We start from the raw sequence: 16,694 nt of genomic DNA, 5'->3' as shown, positions 1-16,694 counted from the left end.
TAGGGAAATTAGCCGTTCGGGACAGATTGTGTCGAACAGTCTCAATTTATAAAGATTTTGTAAGAGGCATCCCAGGGGAGACAGCTTTGATCTGCAAGCGCCCATTTTAAAGTCTATGCCCAACCAAGTGGCCTAAGTCTATTACAGTGTGTCCGCTAAAATAACTCTTAGGGCCAACGGGGTTGTGGAAATTGAATGTTTGGTGTCCCAAAGCAAACAAATCCCACCTCAGCCAAGCCCAGTCTTGCCGGTCTGGCCACTGCTGAGATCAAACTCTTGGCGTGAGCTTGCGGCTTCAACAAGAGTCTGATAATTGACAAAAATAAGTACAAACGGGTCCCCCAAAAACCCTATCGCATAGACAAGAAAAAGGGACTCACCAAGATGCAGCCGCTGTAACCCAGGAGCCAGTTTTAGCGTGGTGTGGAGAGCTCAGATTGTAGACTAGGGGGCTTTTGACATGTGGCCTAGGGCCACGCAGAAAGGCCACCCTACCTGGTGGGACCTCCAGATGTTAGGAATTTTTCCTAACACGAGCTCTCTGCCGACACAAAATCCCAATCAGGCCAAATCACCACAAGCCAAATTAAGAAATGTCCAGGTTTAATGGGATTCCTGCGCTCTCAGGTGGCCCCAAGAACACGACCACTGGTGGGAAAGAAAAGAGACCACGTGTTCCTCTTTTGGAGTTCACTTAAATACCCTGTGGGAGTGGCATGTTGGGATTTGGAGTCCAGACCAATACAACTCTTAGGCCTGGGGGCTGGGAGAGATGCGAGGGGCTGGGTGGGGTCTATGTTCTCAACTTAACCCTCAACACATAGGAAAGGACAGGTGCTGGGTGCTGGAATTCACAACTGGACCCTTGTATTCTTACTCCCATGGAGCTGTCCAGCTAGCTGACTTGCAGCCAGCTTGTCTCTCAGGTACATTTACTGAGCCCCTACTGCATACAAAGAAGTTTCTGGGGACTCAGAAATACCTAAGACCCAGGCCTGGCTTAGAGGGACTTGGCATACAGGAAGCAAATAGGAAGGGGAGAGGCCCCCCACAAACTGACTGGAAAGTTGCTTTGAAGTGAAACATTCCAGAGGAGTTGGCGGGGACTCTTTGACTAGCCTCGGTGGCCACAGGTCTCAGTCTATGCCTTGAGGGCTGGTTGGCCCCACAAGCTTGAGGCTTCTCTGGGACACTATGGGATCCTGAGACAGGGAAGAGAGCTACCTGGTCCTTCCAGATGTAGCCTGCTCCAACAAACTGAAGCCAGGCTGTGCTCACTAGACAGGGTGACAGATTGAGTGGAGAGAAGGAAGCAGGAACGTGGCCCAAGTCTCTCTGAGTCCCAGCCCCAGTGGTGTGTGAAGGAAGAACACCTGGTTAATACAGCCCTGGGGGCGTGACTGGACCAGGCTCACAATCTAGGCCGGCACTGGCATTTTCAAAGTTGTCCTGAGGCAAGAGGACAGCGTATTCTCCTGGACTTTGGATAGGGGTGGTGGCTGGAGTCTGGGCCTGGTGGCTGGTCAGCACTGTAGGAGTTGTTGTTGACCCCAGCAGGGCACCCTGCTCAGGTCAAGGCTGTGTCCGAGTGCTGGAGAGCATAGCTCACAACCAGGGACTCAAGGGCAGGGTCCTGAGGACACTTGCACGCCACACAGGCTGCTCTCCTCACTTCTCCCACCACCCAAGCAGAATTGTGGTCTACCCCTACCCTATCCAACCTCCTTTCCATCCCACCCCACCCCTGCACCTCATTCCACCTTACTTCACCCCACACCAGGCTGCCAACTTCACAGCAGCCTTAGAAAGTTCTCTGAGTATTTTGACTCTCCTGGTGAATGCAAGGGGCGTGGTAAAACAAAATGGCAGCTGTCTTGGAAAGAGTAGAGAGAAGCAAGAGGGGGAAAATCTCGAAGGCAGTGAGAAGGGGTTTCTGGGAGAAGGGGAGTCCAGAAGCTGCAGAAGGGCTTTGAAGTGTGTAACGAGTATTTGTGAGTAGAGGTGGATGGAGCCTAAGGCTGGAATGGACTTGGATAACTTGATAGACAGCACAGGCAGACTTCTGTTATTGGGAGAACCACCCGTCCCTTTTGCCAGAGATAAGGGAAATGGGAAGTGGGAAGCAGTTTCACAAGTTCCCCTAGGAATGCTGGCTTCTATCCACCAGAAATCCTCCTGTACTCCAGGTTGAACACATTTCTGGACATTTGGACTGCATTTGAACTTGGAGATTTGGAGTTTCCTTTGGACTTTACACTAGCACTCTATGAAGGAGACCACAGTACATGCAGGGGTCACTGTGGATCCCCTTCTCTGGGGTGGGGGATTTTCTCCAGGCCATGACTCTTCCCCTGCACAAGCTTAAACAAGAACTGTGGCAGACTGCCCCCCCCCAGACCCTGAGACTTTCCTTCTAACCAAGCTGGGCTCCCACTAATAGTCAGCTTTCCAGGGTAGAAGGGTGGCATACCACCCCATCTCGGTAGAGATCCCCTAGCAGGAAAGTGTTGGAGGGAGGGTCTCCTGCCAAGCTCCACATGTGGCCCTGGGAGAATCCAGAGCAGAGAGAGAAAGACTGAACATGGCCAGCAGAGTGGATCTGGCCATGAGAGAAGTGGGGGTGGGGGGACATAGCAGAGTTCTATGGAGAATGGGTAGCTACAGGGAGAGAAGTCCATGAGCTGGAGGGAAGTTTAGGGTGGAGAGGAGGTAAGGAGAGCTAGGATGCTAGCAAGGACTTTGAAATGTGTAACTGGTTCCTGCAATACTGAGGGAGCCTGGAGGCCAGCATGAACTTTGATAAGCTAATGAAGACCAAAATAGCCATTTGTCCCTTCTGGCTTTTGGAATTTGGGGAAATGGAGTCTCCTTCAGACCTGACAAGGAACAGGTGCACAGGAGTCTGGGTGCTCAGCTGTGGTCACTCTGGGCAGTGATGGTGTGGAGGACCGACAGGGGCCAGTCAGGATGCACCTGTATATTTAGCATCTCAGTGTTGGGTCCAGGGGCGTCGTGCAAAGATGGGGACAGACCACCAAAGTCTAATAAACCAGAAGCAAACTTTATTCCAGAAACCAGAATTCAGGAAAATTAAATTAAATTAAATTAAATTAAAAATCTCAATGGAAGGACAAAAAGCTTGTCAGCTAGCTGAGACCACAGCCAGAGATGGATTTTTTGGTAGGCTGTGGCAGAGGCCGGTTTCTGAAGCCATCTTTTTATAGTAGGGGCACCAAGAATTAGTTCTGAATAAAAGAATTTTTACCATCTCAAGGTAAAACTCAGATACAGATTGCCTTACTTTAATCTCCATTAACAGAGTTTTTTAGTTAAACTAGTGTTTGCATTTAACCTATTGTCTTCCTTGGTGTTTCCAGGTGGTGTTTACTGAAGCCCTGTGCCTTCCCTTTGATGCTGCCAGTTTCACATAGCAGGGAAAATGCATAACCCAGAGGTCATATATCTATTTCCTAAAAGTTGACTCAGCTCATACCCGTAGGCTAGCTCTCAGTTTGCAGAGAGAAGTTTTGGCCTTGTGAATAGAGTTATGGGTTGTAAAGCGGAGTAACCCACTGTTAATAGTTAATCCTTGAGCTACCGAGAAAGCTGATGACGGTCTGTTCTCCCAGGCTTACAACTTTATATTTTTTTTATTTCTACATTCATTCCCATTTCTGGAATCTACATTTTTATTTTCTTTTTCTTGGACTCTTCACTCAGAGGTGATAGCAATCAATAGCCTCTGTCCGAGGCAGAACACAGCTCCGAGTGCCAGATGGCCACAGGCCACCGAGACGTTTCTAGGACATTGCTAGACCCTTTGTTAGTGTACCCAATATTTACTTTTTCCAGGAACACAAAGCAAAGGGGCTGAGGGAGGACATAGTCAGCAGAGTGCCCCTGCATAAGCCTCTGAGTCTGGTTCCCAAAATTCATGTAAAAGAAAAAAAAGGAGGCCAGGAGCAGTGGCATGTGCGTGTAATTCCAGCACAAGCCCCAGAGTTTGATCCCCAATATCCATGTAAAACAAAACAAAACACCAAAACGAGGCACAGTCATGCATGCTTGTAATTCCAGCACTGTGTAGGTGGCGACCGGAGGTTGCTAGCCCGTCTGCCTCACATATTTGGTGAGTTCCAGGCCAATAAGACCCTATCTCAGAAAACAAGGTGCAGGGTAAATCAGGAGTTGGCAAAACCACATTCCAGAACGAGGTGCTTCCCCAGCCTGCCCACAGTGATCCAGCACCAGCAGCCTCGTCATCACAAGCCACCCAGTGTGACTCGTTTCCACTGCTGTCACAAGTTGCACACGGAGAGCCTGCATAGACCAACAGTTGTAAGACTTCTTAGTCCTAATGAGCTCTCTGCTTATCTTTGTATCTCCTTTTAGATTAAGGAAGCAAAATATTGGGTTAGTATGGATTTTTGCATGACGATAAAAGCTTAAGGTTATATTTGCTACAACATTATATATAATATATATATAATGTATAATATATATACATTATATATCATATATAATATATAATATAATATATATATATGATTCAACTCTGGTTTAGAATATACTGTATATAATAAAAATGTAAGGTCACAAAGGTCTACTCAGGTTAACAAAAGCTGATTTCTTTTTGTTGTTGTTGTTTTTTCAAAACAGGGTTTCTCTGTGAAGCCTTGGCTGTCCTGGAACTCACTCTGTAGGCCTTGAATTTACAGAGATCCTCCTGTCTCTGCCTCCTGAGTGCTGGGATTAAAGGTGTGCCCCACCACTGCCCCGCCAGCAAAAACTGATTTAAGATATATGTGTACCTACTTATGTCTTTGCTAATTGCTCAACACCAAGCTTCTCAAAATTTAGATAAGGAACATGTTTGATAAATATGTGACATATTTGGTAAATTAGATTTACAAATTCCTAAGTCTACTAAGGTTCAAGTAATATTTGTCTAGCTTCGTCTTGGTAACTTTGTTAAGCTTTAGCTATTTGGATAAACTGTGTCATACAAAAAAATTATAATATTCTATAATAGTACTGTTAAGTTGGGGGCATAGTCCCCAGCCCCTAGCATCTGTCCCAGACTCCCTGACCTGGGAGTTGCTTTGGTCTGGACTCCAAATCCCAGAATGCCAGAGGGGTCAGGACCACTCCCACAGGGTAAATACCCTGTGAGATCCCAGAAGAAGAACATGTGGTCCCCCCCACCTCACCCCCACGTGGTCACACTTGTGGCCTCCTGGTTCCCCCTCTGGGCCACCCGAGAGTGCAGGAATCCCATTAAACCTGGATATTTCTTAATTTGGCTTGCTGTGATTTGGCTTGATTGGGATTTTTGCATTGGCAGAGAGCTCACATTAGGAAAAATTCCTAATATCTGGAGGTTCCACTGAAATAGGGTGGCCTTTCCGCATGGCCCTAGGCCATGTGTCAGAAGCCCCCTAGTCTACAATCTGAGCTCTCCACACCACACTAAAACCGGCCCCTGGGCTATAGTGGCTGCATCTTAGTGAGTCCCTTTTTCTTGTTGATGCTATAGGGTTTTGGGGAGACCCATTCGTACTTATTTTTGTTGATTATCAAACTCTTGTTGAAGCTGCAAGCTCGTGTCAAGAGTTTGGTCTCAGCAGCAGCCAGACCGGCAAGACCAGGCTTAGCTTAGGTGGACTTTGTTTGCTCCAGGGACCCCAAGCATTCAATTTCCACAACCCTGCTAGGCCTAAGAGATATTTTATCGGACACACTGTAATAGACTAGGGCCACTTGGTTGGGCATAGACTTCAAAATGGGCACTTCCAGTTCAAAGCCAGATCCACTCTCACCCCTGGAATGCCTCTTACAAAAATCCTTATAAATTGGGTTTGTCTGACACAATCTGTCCCCAACGGCTAATTTCCCTATGCACTAAGATTTGGCCTCAATACAATCTTGAAAATGGGACATGTTGGCCACCAGAAGGAAGCCTTGAGTTTACCGTCCTCCGGGACCTAGAAAAATTTTGTCGCCATAAGGACAAATGGACAGAGCTTACATGTGTCCATAGATTTTGGGCTCTGTGCTTCCACCCTTCTCTTAGTAGCCAGTGTCTCCCAGCACCATGCAGCCAGAGGCGCTGGCTCCACATTCCTCTCCTTCCTTGTCTACCGCCTCCCTTTCCAATCCAGAGATTCAAGATCAACTTCCACCTTACTCACCTTCCCCTCCCCCTCCCCTCCTACCTCATCTCCCCACCCTTGGACCCCCTCTACACACTGGGCTAGCCCCTTCCAATCCTTCCCAGTCTCCTCCCATAGCAGATCCCACTATAATTCCGCCCTTCTCTCTCCTCTTTGGGAGGTGACGGGAGCCAATGGCATTATGAAAGTTCATTTTCCCTTTTCTCTTCCAGGTCTCTCTCAGATAGAAAGCGATTAGGTTCCTTTTCTACTAATCCTTCTGCTTACCCATTTTATTTCTCAGTCAGCATCAGATATTAGGAAAAAGTTACAAAAGGTTGAGGAGGGTCCCCAAACTCCTATACAAGAATTGGTGAAAATGGCCTTTAAAGTTTTAATGCCCGAGAAGCTGAGTCTTCCCAACAGACAAAGCTTCAACAATCTATAGGCCCAGGCCTTAGCAGCTGCCCTAAGGTCACAGGAAGGGGGACAAGGGAAGCCAACTACAAGGCTCTACTGTGGTGGAGCCCAGCCTAAATCAACCTCACAGGCAAGCTGTTTCAAGTATGGCCTAATGTAACATGAAGGGGCCTGCTTGTTGGGGTTTATATCCTGCCCAGTTCCCCACAGCCAACAAGCCCCAAAGAAAATCACACAGAGATCTCCGTAAGTTCTAAAACTGACTGGCCCATTAGCTCAGGCTACTTATTAGCTCTTGTAGTTTATATTAATCCATTGTTCTTATCTATGCTAGCCACATGGCTCAGTACCTTTCACAGCGGGGCAGGACACATGTTGCTTCCTCGGTGCTCTGGGCTGGACTGTGGAGGAAACTTCCTGCTTCCCAGAATACTCCTGTTCTCATCACCCTGCCTCTACTTCCTGTCTGGTTGACCCGCCTATACTTCCTGCCTGACCAATCAGCGTTTATTTAAAACATGATTGATAGAATACAGACAATTCTCCCGCACTAGCTTAAATGGTCATGTGGCACAATATTGCACTATGCCTCCTTCAAGGTTATGCCCTATCTGCCAGCAACCTGGACACTGGAAATCACATTGCCCCCATGTGGGCTTGTCCTCTATGCCACGCCATGGAGGTCCAGCCTCACTAACATCAGCAAGTGAAACCGTGCCAGCCTTCAAACTTCTCAGTCTTGTGGAGGATTGACGCTGCCCAGATTTGGTACATCTCATATCCTATCTGATCCCAGGGTAAAGGTGCAGGCAGCACCTTTTAATAAAAGCATTACTTTTAATAAAAGTAATTACATTACATTACATTATATTACATTTAATAAAAGTATTACTTTTATTCTCACTGGGACCTTAAGTTTCCCTCACCAATTTCAGCTATGGGGATAGATGGGACACATTCCTCCCCACTTAAAACTTTGCCACTGCCCTGTATTCTTCCAGGACAACTTTTCTCTCATCCCTTCTTAGTGATACCTGCTTGCCCAGCACCTTTGCTGGGTCGAGAAATCCTTAGCCGCTTCCCAAAAGCTTTGTTCCACTTCTTGGTGCCCCTTTTTGACCCCACTCATCTCTGAGATCGTATTTTACAGGTTCACTCCTCCTGCCAGATGTGTGCCCAGGACAACCCACAGGGGTCTCTCCACATGCATCAGCCTCTACACCAGCTTCGTGAACACCAACCGGGTGAAGACTGGCAGGTTGATTTCACTCATATGCCTACTCATAAAAAGCTCCATTATCTCTTAACACTTGTGGACACTTTTACAGGATGGATTCCAGTCTCCGGGAAAACTGCAGATGTGGTAGCTCAGGGTCATGGAGCTCATGTCAGAAGCTCTCAACATCTCCTGGAAATTCCACACCCCCTACCATTCACAATCCTCGGGAAAGGTGGAGAGGGCCAATGGACTCATCAAACAACAGCTGACCAAGCTCTCCATTGAACTCAGGTTATCTTGGCCCTCCCTTCTCCCCATTGCCCTCACTCATCTCAGGGCCACCCCATGTTCTCCTATAGACCTGAACCCTTTTGAGCTGCTTTATAGCAGGCCCTTTCTCCTTAATCATCACCTCCCAGTTCAAACTCCTCCACTGGCGGGGTACCTAGCCTACCTCTCCCTTTTAAGGACATATAAGTTAAACTGATAAATAATCAAATTCTTTAATGTGTTCAGAACTGTACTTGTAGCCATGCTAAGTACTAATGTTATTTAGTACAGGAATAAAATTTATTTAGCCTCCTATATATGCTTCCAAAGCTAAGCCTAAAACAAGTATCTAAAAGCAAGCAAAGTTTGTTTAGTTTAGATATACTCAATAAATAATGGTTCTCAAGACTTTTTAGAGATCCGGGGAGTCTGGGGAATATTTAAAGTGAGTAAAGTGAGTGCTTCCTGGGCTGGGTGGTGGTGACACATGCCTTTAATTCCAGCACTTGGGAGGCAGAGACAGGCAGATTGCTGTGAGTTCGAGGCCAGCCTGGTCTACAGAGCTAGTTCCAGGACAGGCTCCAAAGCTACAGAGAATCCCTGTCTCAAAAAGAAAAAAGTTTAGTGGAAAAAACTTACTATGACTGTATGTATAATGGAGACCCCCATCTCCTAGCAGTGACCCCAAGGTCTCCAAAGAAGATTATGGGGCACAGACAAACTCTACCTGGAGCTTGCTTTAAATATAAATATATAAAAATGAAAAATGTTTCAGATTTCTTTCCTTCTCTAGATCCATTAAAGGCCCTCACTACCATGACCCTTTTTCTCTTTCTCTTTCCGTATCTCTCTCTCCCTCCCTCTCTTATCCCTACTCAAAGGCAACCTCTCTCTCTCTCTCTCTCTCTCTCTCTCCTCTCTCTCTCTCTCTCTCTCTCTCTCTCTCTCTCTCTCTCTCTCTCACACACACACACACACACACACACACACACATCCCAATAAACCTCTTGAGTGAGGTCTGTTGGACGGTGTGATCTTTGCGGCACTCCTTGGCCCTCTGATCCTCGCAAAGCCCTAACATCAGAATCTTCCCAAGGAGCAAGCGGCAGTTCTCCCAGGACAGCAAAGCCCCTCATGGTCCAGGCATTCCAGAGAATGATGCTGAGCACTTCTCTGGCCTTGGCACAGTGGGTGTGAGCGCTGCACCTCCCAGAGGATCCATGGCTTCTTGGCAATGTGTGAAAGAAACATGGTGGAGACATGGTTCCTCCCTGTGGTTGAGCCTATGCCAGGCGAGCACTGAACTCACTTGGCAAATAGCTTCTACCATTGTGCCAGATCGTAAAGAGGCTGACATGTCCCATGCTCTAGAGGTGGTGGGTTGGCTGAGGACTAGCCTCAGGCCCTGGCCAAGATCCCTCTCTTTGTTGATGTTTGGAAGAAAGGAAGAAGAAAGAATAGCCACAGGTAAAGTGTGGTCTCAGCAGGGCCTGAGACCCTACAAGCACTGCCCAGACCCCTTGGATACTCAGCCAAACCATCCAGGATGCTCGCAGTGGCTTCTCAGGACAGAAGACAGGACAGGAGCTGCTCCTGGTGTGACTGGCATTGGGCTTTGCACCTTCCTGTGTATCTCGAAGATTCCTTACAAAAAAATTCCCAAACTTCTCTTGAAAAGCTGGGACACGGTAGCTGAGTAAAAATGAGGACATTGACTGCTCCCAGGTTTGGTTGAAGAGAAGGTTTTTATTGTGGATACGAGGGAAGGAACAGTCAGAGGTATCTGAAGGGGTCCAGACTGAACATGGTCAGCAAAATAGATCAGGCCATGAGAGAGGAGGTGAGAGAGAGTGAGAGAGGAAATAAAGAGAGAGGGGCAAGAGAGGGGACCAGGAGAGGGAGAAAAACCAAGAAGTCAAGAGGGCAAAGAGAACCAATACAGCACATGGCCAAAATGGCTGAGTCGTATAGGGATCAGAAGCTGGGGGAAAGGAAGCAAAATTGGGGGCTGGAGAGATTTAGGGTAGGGAGCAGGGGTGGGCTTGAGTGCGGAGAAGAGCCAGGACTCTGTAACAGGTACTTGAGATTCGGAAAGAGACTGACCGCTAGGCTACTTTGATAAGTTAATGTAGCACCTCAGTTAGCTATTTGTGCCAGGTTTCTTTGAGATTTAACTGTGGCCACCCTGCCCCCCAATCCCCCTCCATGTGCCTGCCAGACACATTTAGATGGGTATATTTAGTCCAGCTGGCCAGAGTCCCTGTACCGGCTAGTTTTAAGTCGACTTGACACAAATTAGAGTCGTCAGAGAAGAGGGAGCTTCAATTGAGAAATGCCTCTATAAGATCAGACTGTAGGCAAGCCTATAGAACTTCGGGATTTTTGTTTGCTTGTTTTTTTTTTATTTGTTTGTTTTGTTTTGTTTTGGTCAGGGTTTCTCTGTGGAGCAGTCCTAGCTGTCCTGGATCTTTGTAGACCAGGTTGGACTCGAACTTACAGAGATCCACCTGCCTCTGCCTCCTGAGTATTGGTATTAAAGGTGTGCTCCACCACCACATACCGCAGGACATCTATTAATCAGTGATTGATGGAGGAGAACCCAGCCCATAGGTGGTGCCATCCCTGGGCCGGTGGTCTTGGGTTCTATAAGAAAGCAGACTATGCAAGTCAAGAAGAGTACGTCAGTAAGCAGAACCCCTCCATGGCTTCTGCATCAGTTTCCAGGGTCCTGTCCTGTTTGAACTCCTTTGGTGATTAACTATGATGTGGAAACAAGCTGAAGAAACCCTTTCCTCTCCAAGTGGCTTTGGTCACGCTGTTTCATCACAGCAATGGTCACCCCGACTAAGACAGTCACCCATCATTTTGTCCTCTTACATTTTCCACAAGCCTGGGGAGCTTTGCCTTCTCAACCATTGCTGCTTTCTCAACAAGCCCCCAGGGCATAGGTACCTCTGAAGAACATCCCCTGGGGGCCCAGGCAGCCAGGAAACTATCTCACAGGGAAGGAAGAGCTGGGATAGTATAAAGCTCTTTCCCTGCTAGGTTCAAATGCCCCCCGGGTTCCCAGAAAAGGTCAGAGGCACCAAGGGTTAGGGCTCTGGTTACCCTTAGGGGTCAACCATTCCTTAAAAGGACATGTGGCAGGAAATACTGCACCCTGGTGGTTGTTTGTGAGTTCTACATCCTGAGGGAGCTGAACCCTGGCCCAGGAGTTGGAGCTATGGGTTGGGTAGACAGGACTGATCGTCCACTGGACTGTTAGCCCGGCCTCACATACAGCCCTGCAGACTCTATGTACTAGTCACCACTCTAAGAAGTCCTGTCCACCAAACAAAACAGAGAAAGGACCAACGGGAGGGGAGAGGAAAAAGCAGGGAGCCCATCTCCTTGCTCACCTCCCTCATCTCTTTCTACCAGAGGGAGAGAAAAGTCAGACATCCCTGGACCACTGGAGACTCGTCCAGTATGCCAGAATTCCATCTGTTGCACCGTACACATTCCAGGCTATGAATACTATGAATATTATGAACTACAGTCCTGAGTTATCGCCACCTCTCAGCCTTTGTTCATATTTGATAATAAACTTCTGAATCCAGTAGGAGGTGAGGGCTGCTGCCTGCCTCAGGCTCTGACCTGATTCTATTTCCACGGGTGTAAATCTTCCCACTACAGTCAATTTCAAGTTACAGTGGGGGAGGACAGGCCATCGCTGACTGTGGATGCGAGGACACAGCTCTGTGGGCTAGCCTGAGCAATTCTTTGTGTCCCTGTAGAACACTTTTGCCTTGGGGCACAGTCACAGTGGCTACCTGCTGATACAGTACTGACTCCTATTGACACCTGCCTGGTGAGCTTTCTTTCCACACATCTGCTTTCAATGCCTCTGTGGCACCAAGTCCCGTGCCCATATTTAAGTGTGGTACTCCACTGAGGTCTTCTATAGTTAGTGATAAAAGCTCCCCAGCTAGGTTGACTGAATAGAACTGGAGGCTTATCCTCCCTCTGGCCCACCTGCCTTTGTCATGTGCGTCAACCCTGGGAGGGCACTGATTTGTGACTCTTCTAGTAAATACAGTAAACTCATCAAAGGGATGAAGAAAAGTGGCTGTGTGCGCTCACGCATGTTGGGATAAAAACCCGGGGCTTAGAAACGAGGCCACAAGGCTGACCTCTTCGACAAAACCCCAGGCTCAAAAGGCACTGACTGGGTCTGTTAAAACCTGTCCTCCCAACGAGAACAGCCGGCTTGGGGAAAAAAAAGAATGAATGAAAAAGAAAAAAGAAAAACGATGCTACTCCCTGGTTTGAATCGAAAGCTAGTCAGACTAAGGGACATGGTGAGAGGGAAGCACAGTCACACACACACTCAGCTTTCGGATATGAGGCAGGCTGGATCTTGGAGAGTCAGCCCAACAAGCCACATGTTCTTACAGGGCTAAGGTTCTCTGTCTCAAGACATGACTCCACGAGACTGCTTCCCCATTCTGTCCTGTGGACCCCACCAGGTCACCTAGTCTTGTGGCATGATTGGCTGCTCGTGTCCCCCACCCCATCCATTCTTTCGTCGTCTATGGCAACAGGACCCAGTCTCCTTAGATGACCAAGTTATAGACTATGAAAGGTGGTGGGTGAAACTTCCAGAAAGTAGCCCTAAAGAGAAGGCATATTCTTTTTGTGCCCCTCCTTCCTGAGGTAGATGAGCTCCTCTCTCAGCGCTATGACAGAATACCTGACAAAGGCCACTGAAAGAAGTTTAGTTTGGCTCATAGTTCACCACGCTGAGAAGGCAGGGTGGCAGGAGCTGGCCACATTGCGTTCAGTCAGGAAGTGGAGAGAGATGAATCCTGGTGCTCAGCTTGCTTCCTCTGTGTAGGATCCCAACCCAGGGGATGGTGCTGCCCACACTTGAGGGAGGTACTCCCATCCCAGTTAACCCAGTCTAGAAGCTCCCTCCCAGACATGCCCCAGGGGTTGTCTCTTAAGTGATTCTAGATCCCATCAAGGTGATAACTAGAATCAACAGGAGGGCACACTGAGAACCAAAGAACAGAAAGAGACAGTTCCCTGAATCAATCACCGAGCCCAAAATTAGCCATAGATGACTACCTTGGTCATAAGAAATGTTGTTCTTGTCTGCTGGGTTGTCTATGACCCTTCTCAAGCAGACCATAATCCCAACCAACCAGATTGGCCTTCATATGGAGCTGAAGGGGAGGGACAACCCCCATCAGGACAGCATGCGAGGTGTGGGCTAGTATCAGGAGCCTGGATGAGTACTGCCCCATAGAGCGCCCCTGTGTAAATATGAGTTTGCAGAAACATGAGGGCAAGGGGGGAAAAGGTGTGTGTGTGTGTGTGTGTGTGTGTGTGTGTGTGTGTGTGTGTGTGTGTTGTAGACACAACGCTATTCTACATTGTAACTTTATATCCTTTAGCTTTACTGAGGTCTTAATTGATCAAAATGTATCGGTCTATCCACAGTATAGTCTTGATACTGTATACAGGGATATCCAATTATATACAAATAACAGGTTTTGAAGAACACCCCTAAAGGGACGTGAGAAGGAATTTTTATTCCTATGGGAAGTTGTATCCCACCCTGAGAAAGGGAGGGGAAGGGGAGAAGAGAGGAAAGAATCATAGGGCATTTTCCTCTGACTTTCTGCCATGGCCCAGCACATTCTAGGGTCTAAACCATGTTGAGTGCTTACTAGTACCTGTAGAGTTAGTGGACATACTTTCTGCTGGCCACTGAGACCTTCCTTAATTCAAATACAACTTCTTCAGCAAGACTCAGGAGCCAGGTACCTCCAGTTGGCCCAGAAAGGGGACGTATCAATGAGTCACACAGAACAAGAGGGCCAGGGTGGACCCTGGCAGGCCTGGCGCAGGGCAGTAAGCCACACCACAGAGGGGTTCCTCTGGCCTGTTTCATTCTGCACGATTCACTCACTCCTGGGCAGCTCCTGCCACCATCACTTCCAACTCAGCTCAAGGACAGCATTTCTAGGTGGTCCTGGGGCCCGCCTCACCCGTGGCTCCCAGCTGCCCACCCCAGGCCACATCTTCTTTCTAGTCCATGGATGTGAGTGGCGTGCCCTTTGTCGACACACCAGCTTAGGGGGCAGAGAGACGGCTACTGTCCCCACAAGGTCTGCAAGGTGAAACCCACAAAGTCTCTCTCTATGGGGCTATCTGGAATGAGGCTGTCTTAGTTCAGGCTTCTATTGCTGTGATAAAAGACCACAACAGAAACGACTTGGGGAGGAAGAGGTTTATTCCGGCTTACACTTCCACAGCACAATCCACCACTGAGGGACATCAGGGCAGGAAGTGATACAGCTCCGAAACCCAAGGCATGAACTGATGCAGAGGTCACGGAGGGGCGCTGCCTAATGGCTTGCTCAGCTGCCTTCTACCAGCGCTCGGGACCACCAGCTCAGGGTGGCACCACTCACAGCAAGCTGGGCCCTTCCACATCCACCACCAGTCAAGAAAATGTACCACTAAGTTGCCCACAGGCAAATCTGGTGAGGGAATTTTCTCAACTGAGGTTCCTTCTTCCAGAATGACTGTAGCGTGTGTCAAATTGACATAAAGCCAGCACAGGGAGATTGGGCTCTGTCATCCTGGAGGGCACATCATCCAGCGAAAGGACAGTGGGCAACTGCTGCTGTTACCCCAGCGTCCCCTGACAGGATAGCAATATGTGTGGGTCAGTAAAGGGCTCGGAGAGAAACCACCCCAGAGACAGTCAGGGAGCAGCGTCTGCTTTATGGCACGTGAACAACCACTTACGTAGTAGAAACCTCTAACTGTGATAGGTTAGTATGCTACCTTGGATTGGACACTGAAATGCTCACACTACCAGGTATGAGTATATACCCTGTGTGGAAGAAGCGCATTAAAGGAGATGCAGAGGGTGCAGACTCATCCACTGGCCAGCTACGGCTACTCACGTGACTTCAGAATTCAGGGAGCTTGGTGCGCTATGCTTCGGTGTGCCAAGTAGGCTGGCCACTGGGTCATGACTGCATTTTCTTCTACAGGAAACCAGAGGACGCGCATACTCAATAACTGTGAGGTGGATAGGGCTGGGGATGAGCCGTGTAATGGAAACTCATGAGCGCTGGTTCCCAGGGCATCTCAGGGTTCCTGGGGACTGTCAGAGATGGGTCTTCTAAGAGGCAAAGTTAGCAAGGTCTTTGCTGGCTCCTAACCCAACAAAGCTAGGGTCCTCGTGAGAAAAGAAAGAAACGTGTGCCAAGGAAAGGCCACCAGGGACCACAGCAAGAGGCTTCCACTGCAAGCCAAGGAGGAAATAGTCAGGAAAAACAAACAAACAAACAAACAAACAAACAAACAAAACCATCACCAGGCCTTGCCTCGAGGTCTGGGACCACAAGGATCCAGGCTTCTGGACCCACATCTTCAGTCTTAAGCTTTTCTCACAGCAGAGGTGAGGGAAATCATCCGAGAAGAGAAAGGTGCAGAGCCCACTGGGAACCAGGCCTCTGCGTCTCTGGGGACTGTGGCCTAAGCGGGACAGTGTAGGACCCAAGAATATCCCAGAAAGGGCTGCAGGATTGAGGGAGCTGCTTCTTCTACCTGCTGCCCCCATGGTGGGGACTTATGCCACCAAGGCAAGAGACCCAGAGGAGGAGCTGGCTGGTAGGTGGCTGAAGCCCCTGTGGTCTGTCCTCTACTTCCCAACGGCTTCTGGTTACAAAACCCACGGCAGACTGCAGTGGCCGAAGCCATCACCGGCCGGTAAGAACATGTCCAAACACCCAACTGCGGTGGAGGCGTGTCAGGACAAGGGTCTGAGCGTGCACAGGGTGCTAGAGATGGGATGACATAAATCCTCATGTTCACCTGCCTCTGGCCTGGGCACATGGGAAGGACACGGAATCATAGTCCTCGACACACAGAGTGCTAGGGCTATTATGGGCTGGTGTGGGCTCCTCCACTCTCAGTAGTGTGACCATAGCCTCAGGCCACAAGAGTAACAAGAAACCACACTGGCCAAGTGCTTCCTAGTCACGTGTAACATTCACAGGGACCCACAAAGTGCACCCATGTCGGGGGCACCTGGCTGCCCACCCTGGTGGCCTTGATCCATCTCCTTGGTAACAGGACACCACGTTCTCCAGGTGGATATGCGCCTGCCTCACTCTGTGTGCTTCTGAGCATCACTGTAGCCACGAGTGGCCCCGCAACAAGGTGCTGGCTACAGAGCTGACGGGGCCTCTGCTTCCTTCCACAGTTACACCATTAGGAGCCTCAGGAGTCACACTGGGTGGCCAGGTAACCGTGAAGAAAGTACAGGCTAGGGATGGGAGACTGGGATCCTAAGGCTGCTTTTGTCTGTAGGGGGTGATGGGGACAGACAACACTTGATCATTTAGGTTTTCTTTATCAAAGGACACAGGATTCATCCTAGAGGAGAAAGTACTGTTTCTATCTCTGAAGAACAAGGCTCTTGCTCTAAGACCACCTGCTGGACCCTGCTGGATGCTATACCAGCCAAGCAGAGGGGACCATCTAACAGTCAGGCTTTGGGTAGGGTAAACCTTGCAGAACTTAGGACGCCAGCTACTCCCTCCCAGGCACAAAAGGTTAACCACGCC

The sequence above is a fragment of the Myodes glareolus genome, chromosome 21 (assembly GCF_982192425.1).
Source record: "Myodes glareolus chromosome 21, mMyoGla1.1, whole genome shotgun sequence".
Taxonomy (NCBI): domain Eukaryota; kingdom Metazoa; phylum Chordata; class Mammalia; order Rodentia; family Cricetidae; genus Myodes; species Myodes glareolus.
This window is presented reverse-complemented; position numbering follows the sequence as displayed.